The sequence below is a fragment of the Periplaneta americana genome, chromosome 4, assembly GCF_040183065.1.
Source record: "Periplaneta americana isolate PAMFEO1 chromosome 4, P.americana_PAMFEO1_priV1, whole genome shotgun sequence".
Classification (NCBI taxonomy): Eukaryota; Metazoa; Arthropoda; class Insecta; order Blattodea; family Blattidae; genus Periplaneta; species Periplaneta americana.
Window position 1 is genome coordinate 166558641 of NC_091120.1, and position 7810 is coordinate 166566450.

The window sequence follows — 7810 nt, forward strand, 5'->3', positions numbered from 1 at the left end:
GTTGTCAATAGAAGCTATGAATTTTGAAAAATGTTGCAATTTCTGTTCTAAATTTTTTCTCTTTAAAATCATTGACCAGTGCATTCGAGATCTGATTTGTATCTTGCATTAATATTACAGTATGAATGTAGTGATTAATACCAGTACTAAAGTATTTTTAGAGAAATCAACATGAGGGAAAGAATAAAAGTCTTCTCACAAGGTAAAGTCAATATTTATAAATTCTGGAATTTCTTTTTACTGAATTCCCTTTTATGCACACATGTCATTATTCTTAGGGCCTTTCTCTAACAAAAAATATGTTTAGCTGTGTGCCTCGTTTTATCGTGACAACGCTTTTTAGTTCTTTTAACACTCTGATTATTATATTATTTATGTATTTGTTACATTAAGAATTTTAGATAAGGGCGCAAATAGCCATAGTAGCTGACGCGCCCTTCTTAAACCCTACTACTACTACTATGTTTAGCTACAGATGAATGTGCACAGAATAGTAATTCATAATTGATTATAGAATGAAAGTATGAGAAGTATGTCATTTTAACGATTTTTATATCGCCAATATATGTATGTATGTATGTATGTATGTATGTATGTATGTATGTATTGTGAATTTTATTAGTTACAACAATGTAATTTATTCGTCACAACAATAATTCCTTTCTACAATTCACCTTAAACGCTCTCGTCAACAATTGGATCTTCACTCACACAGTATTCGTTATAGCACTCCACCGACGACAATGACAATTGACTTGGACTATTACGCACAACAATGAACTGTTAATCTTAACTAATATTTACAAAGCACTATTTACAAATCAGAACTACCAGTTCTCAGTTCACAGTTCTTCTATCTCAGTCACTCGAGTTCACGGTATCTCGAACCACAGACCTTCAGAGACAGTTCACTGTACTCGAACTCGGGTCCCTCCAACTGCGGTCCACTGCACTCGAACTCAGGTCCCTCCAACTGCGGTCCACTGCACTCGAACTCAGGCCTTCGGATGCTGACGCAGATGCGGACGCACACTCGAGTCGAACTCCGGCTGGCTTGCTTGCTCTGGCTTTCTCACTGACTGAATAACTGAAAACTCTGTCTAGTTCGCTGGCGCCTGCTCTTTTATAGCAAAATCATAGTTGCGAGAACCTTCTACAGGTGTGTAGAGAATTATCTCAATATCTCTACATCGACAGACGTCTGGAATAGTCGAGAAGGTCGTTCCACATCCACTGCGTCAAGTAGCAGCTGCGCGCGCAGACTCGTCGCGTGACGTAATACACCCTCTCTCTTCTCTCCACCGCGCGACGTCACTCAATGTTCCGTGGAGCCTGTGCGATCTGCTTTCATGCGGGACGCTGGTCGTGAGTTCGATTCTCATGTCGCTGTCACATTGCCCCCTCCTTAGGACTGCTCGTCTCGGGCAGTCCCTTGGTAGGCTGCTAGTCGGTCCAACGCTTGGGGTCCTCCGGCTGCTCCCTCCTTATGGTGGCGCCACCCCATCCTTGGCTTGGCTGGGCAGCGATACTCGTACAGCGTGGGCGCCATCTTGCTTTTCCCCTTGGCCCTCCAAGGAGAGCTCGCTGGCCACGGGTTGGTCCTCGGCGTCCATCAGGAACACTTCATCCCGACCAAGACGGAGTATACGGCGCCGGACGTCCACCGTCGCATCGAGTAACCGCATGGCGTCGAGTCCCAGGACGACGTCCTCGGTGATGTTGGCGACGAACACCCACATCTCCAGTTTCCTCTTCCCCAAGGTCAGGTCCAGGAAGACCTCTCTCTGGATGGGCAAGCTCTCGCCTGAAGCAGTCCGTAGCTCGTATTGGCGCAGCGGCGTCCTCCCAGGTAGGCCACGCACGACGTCTGGTCTGGCGATAGTGAGCATCGCCCCGGTGTCCACCAGTACTCTGCATGGACGGCCTCTTATCCGTCCTTCAGCAATCAGCCCATCGTCGCACCTTCTGTCGACCGGCTTCAGGACGAGCCGAGGGGACGGTGATGATGGCGCCGACGTGCTCCTCCGAGCATCGGCCCCCTCTCTCTCCTGACTGTTGCCAGGTCGGTCGCAACTCCTCCGCAGGTGCCCAGGTTCACCGCAGGACCAGCAGGTGGGCACCCGTCGTCTCCGTTGCTCAGGCGACTGTTGGTTTCTCTCGGTGTCAGCCACCTCTCTCTCCTGCCGGTGGCCGGGTCGCAGTCCCTCCTTAGGTGTCCCGGTCTCCCGCAGGACCAGCAGTTGGGCGTCCGTCGTCTCCGCCGCTCCGTTGACTGTTGGCGCTCCTCGACGTCGGCCACCTCTCTCTCCTGCCTGTGACCGGATCGGTCACAGTCCCTTCTCAGGTGTCCCGGTCTGCCGCAGGACCAGCAGGTGGGCGCCCGTCGTCTCCGCCGCTCCGTTGACTGCTGGCGCTCCTCGACGTCGGCCACCTCTCTCTCCTGCCTGTGGCCGGATTGGTCACAGTCCCTTCTCAAGTGTCCCGGTTTGCCACAGGACCAGCAGGTGGGCGCCCGTCGTCTCCGCCGCTCCGTTGACTGCCGCTCGGGTGGCTTCGGTTGGCGCCCCCCAGCATCCGTCGCCGTGACGCTCCTGATCCAGTGCGGTGTTGATACTCCCGCCGCCGACTTGGCCGCCTCCATCCTGAGGGCCGCCGCCAGAGCTGCGTTGATGGTACGATGCTCTGCCAGGAGTAGCTGTTGTCTGATTTCGGGGTCTCGAACTCCGCTGCCGAAGGTGTAGGCCGCCTCTCCAGCGATGAAGTCATTAGGTAGGCCCCTGAGCGCCTTATGGGCCAGTTGTTCCACCGCCATCGCGAATTCTTGCAGGGACTCGCCTGACTGTTGGACCCTCGTTTTCAGTTGGGTCCTGAATGCTGCAGCAAGTTGATGGTCACCATAACGTCCCTCCAGGGCCGCCATTATCTCAGCGGCTGTCCCATCTTCTGGGACGCTGTGAAGAATCTCCGACGCCTGTCCTTGAAGCGCGGTCAGCAGCTGAGTAGTCTTCTCCGCTGGGGTCCAGCCATTATGTGCTGCGGTGGCCTCGAACTGGCGATGGAATATCGCCCAAGACGTCGTACCGTCGAACTTCGGCGTCTTGACGTTGTGATGTCTGGCTGAATGCGATGATTCCGCAGGGCCACTATATGGAGTCCTCAACTCTGTGGCCGCTTCTTGCATGGCACGTCGAACCTCCTCGGCAACTATCTGTTTTTGTTCTCTAGCCTGGCGATCCACCAACGCGAGAATGTGCTTGTTTTCTTCAGCATGTCGGTCCATCAACGTGAGTATGTGCTTGTTTTCTTCAGCTTGTCGGTCCATCACCTCACTCGTCTGCTCTTGACGACGCTCGAGATCGCGGATTTTTCCGTCGAAATGGTCTACATCCTGTCTCAACTCGGCTACTGTCTCGTTTATAGTTGTAAAATTCTGGTTTAATTTATCCAGATCGGCCTTAAGTTCGTCTTTCACAATGGCGACAATTCCATCTACGTGGGCCGAAACACTTTCGATTTGTGTAGTGACGTCATCTTTCACTCCGCTTATGTCGCCTTTCACTCCGCTTATGTCACTTTTCATCTCCGTTTTCACTTCACTTATGTCGCCTTTCACTTCACTTATGTCACTTTTCAATTCCGCGATGGCTTGCAGGATCAGCTGTAGGTTCTCCATTGTCGATAATGTCCCGATTCTGACACCAGTGTGAATTTTATTAGTTACAACAATGTAATTTATTCGTCACAACAATAATTCCTTTCTACAATTCACCTTAAACGCTCTCGTCAACAATTGGATCTTCACTCACACAGTATTCGTTATAGCACTCCACCGACGACAATGACAATTGACTTGGACTATTACGCACAACAATGAACTGTTAATCTTAACTAATATTTACAAAGCACTATTTACAAATCAGAACTACCAGTTCTCAGTTCACAGTTCTTCTATCTCAGTCACTCGAGTTCACGGTATCTCGAACCACAGACCTTCAGAGACAGTTCACTGTACTCGAACTCGGGTCCCTCCAACTGCGGTCCACTGCACTCGAACTCAGGTCCCTCCAACTGCGGTCCACTGCACTCGAACTCAGGCCTTCGGATGCTGACGCAGATGCGGACGCACACTCGAGTCGAACTCCGGCTGGCTTGCTTGCTCTGGCTTTCTCACTGACTGAATAACTGAAAACTCTGTCTAGTTCGCTGGCGCCTGCTCTTTTATAGCAAAATCATAGTTGCGAGAACCTTCTACAGGTGTGTAGAGAATTATCTCAATATCTCTACATCGACAGACGTCTGGAATAGTCGAGAAGGTCGTTCCACATCCACTGCGTCAAGTAGCAGCTGCGCGCGCAGACTCGTCGCGTGACGTAATACACCCTCTCTCTTCTCTCCACCGCGCGACGTCACTCAATGTTCCGTGGAGCCTGTGCGATCTGCTTTCATGCGGGACGCTGGTCGTGAGTTCGATTCTCATGTCGCTGTCACAGTATGTATGTATGTATGTATGTATGTATGTATGTATGTATGCATGTATGTATGTATGTATGTATCCTTCTGAGTCCTGAGATATTTGAGGGGGTCAGAAGCAAAGTGGTATAAGTGCACTTAAGTTACTTTTGGGAAAATGCAGTTGAAAGTATTTAAGCTTTAACAAATTCCGTGTAATTTTAATTTCAGTTTTGGGATGTAGTGTGGTTAAAAGATATATTCCTTTGTCACTAAAATTTTTAGATGCTTTAGCTTACCCTAGATGCACTTAACTCTTGTTTTTAGAAATGTCACTTGTACCTCCTGACCCCCTCATTTGTTGTTTTAGTTTTAAAGTTCAATATAATTCTACACTTCAAAAAAAAAAAAAAAAAGTCACTCACATGAGGAAAAATGTTGAAAAAAATTTGCAGATTACAGTTAGGGCACACATGCAGGTATATTTTTATTATTATACTTCGGATCTCTGTACATGCATCTTATATCATAATCATGTATGAAGTAGAGTATAATATAGTATACTCTCAGGACTCAGGAGGGTATGTATGTATGTATGTATGTATGTATGTATGTATGTATGTATGTATATATGTATGTATGTATGTATTGTTATTTTATTGTGTTATTTTACGACGCTGTATCAACATCTAGGTTATTTAGCGTCTGAATGATTTGAAGGTGATAATGCCAGTGAAATGAGTCCGGGGTCCAGCACCGAAAGTTACCCAGCATTTGCTCTTATTGGGTTGAGGGAAAACCCCGGAAAAAACCTCAACCAGGTAACTTGCCCCGACCGGGATTCGAACCCGGGCCACCTGGTTTCTCAGCGAGACGCTCTGACCGTTACTCCACAGGTGTGGACATGTATGTATGTATGTATGTATGTATGTATGTATGTATGTATGTATGTATGTATGTATGTATGTATGTATGTATGTATCAGTGGCGGCTGCTCCCTACGTGCTAACGTGCTGTGGCACGCCATAAAATTATCATCGAAATAATATTGTTAAAAAACCCACATAATACAAATTCTACTTATAATAGTTCACTATTTTCGATAATTTGGTGCTATAGACTCAATGGAATCCATCCTTACTCTACGTGCTAATTCCCAATTTAGCCCGGCTAGCAGTATCTGCTCATGCGCAGAACAGCACTTCACCTCGCCCCTCCTTGATATTTTGTCCTGCTTTTTCACACAACACCGTGCTCACTATTGTGCAGCGTACCGCTCTTCTTCACTTTGTTTTGGTGAAACTTTCTCTCTTATCTTCTATATTCTTTGGTCCGTAGCAGTCGAGAAACAGTGCTGCCTAGACACCGCTAAAGATATAACTTTGAAATAAAGAAAATACGTTTTATATATATATATATATATATATATATATATATATATATATATATATATATATATATATAGCTTATTTTTGCTTTTTGTGTTTTTCATAAATATAATCATATTGAAATACATTTTTGAACGTTTGTGTAAACAGGTTTACTTTTATATAATCTCAGCAGATAGTTTTGAGTTTATTATCTACGTGTTACGGGGTCTATGTTGGCATACCTACCTTTTCGCGGGAGTCCGTTAAAATAGGGATTATTTTCCACTTTCAAAACTGTGTGCAGGTTTATGGGATTCATTATCTTTTATACTGTGGTCATTTTAAATGTATATTCTGCTGTGTGTCTATCTATATTTTGCTTAGTGTAATTCAAATATATAATATAAGTTTAATGTGTATGTTAATCCAGAGACAGATTTTAATATTGGGATTATAAAATGTTTCAAAAATATACTGTAGTTATATCACAGTCTATTATATACAGTCGCGAAGCTCAATATGTAGTAAAAATGCAAACAGGGGTAGTTGCCCACCACTAGGATCGCTACTATCGCCTCATTATCGCAGATCTCTCTCCCAGCAGCCGACAAAATATGTTATACTTTCGTTGTCGTGTTCTTTTGGGAAAATTAACACCTTCCTTCCATTATTGAAATATTAAATGCATAAAGTTAATTTATTATTTTAATGAAGTATATTAAATTCCACCATAAACTCGAAGATACCTGCAAGAAATAAGTTAATATAATTTTTGTTTGTGCAAAACGAACTGAAATTTACTATAATAGTTTCACTCATTCAAGATTATAGCGATAATTAACTATGAAACCAATAAATATTAATTTTCATTTCCCTTTACAACAATAATAATGGAAATATGAATTAATGGAGTAACTTACGCGTACCGGTACTTGTAGTGTAGGCTTACGTAGTTAACAAAATGGGATGAGGTTAAGCAATAATAATCACACCAGAATTGGAAATAAAACGTGATCAATACATTTTATTGTAACAGACTTTTTCTACGTCTCTAGTTAAAGCAACAAATAAAAATAACAACAAAATTAACAGCTATAATTAAAAACATATCCTTTGAAGAAAAAATTAGGCCTAAGCAATAATAATCCCACCGGAATTGAAAATAAAACGTGATCAGTAAAGTTCATTAAAACAAACTTAATTTTTCTACGTCTTTAGTAAAATAACACATAAAAATAATAACAAAATTACTAGCTACAATTAAAAATATATCCTCTGAAAAAAAAAATTAGACCTAACCTTTATTTCTCTGGAAATTTAGCAGCCTAAGTGACAGAACTTTGACCGGTATCTAATGTCCTTTCGGTTAGACTGAAACATTTCATTGTGAAATTTAAGGATATAATGTATTCTAACAGTCACAAAGAACTTCAAATTAACAGTTTTGTTTCTGCACAGCATTCTTGTGGAAACCCAGGAACCTTTCTGAATCTTTCGGAAATCGGAAAAAGGATAACTCTGGCCTCTTTCTCTTACTGTTGCTACAATTTATAGCACTACAAACGTCTCCTCCTTGTCCCATATTATTATTCCAAATATTATATTTTAGCCATTAACATTTTCATGATAACCGATAACGAACATTTCACAAGCATCAATGTGAAATACGCAACGAGCTAGCACTCGATAGAAATACGACACAGTCCAAAGTCGACCATGGACAGTCTATTGTTTCTAGTTGCTAACCGCTTGGAGCGCTTTATCACGAGATTTGCAAAAAAACACCTCAAGTTTCGCGACTGTATATAGTAGACTGTGGTTATATCATGATGAACTGCATCGATTCATTACTCAAAACTGCTTTCTCCAAGCAGCCATAGAAGATTAAATTAGAATTAAAAATCTAGGGCGGCCAACACCAATATTGTGCAGAAAGTAAAGAATGGTAAAAACTATGTGTACATTAGGAAATGTAACAGAACAGTTTATGA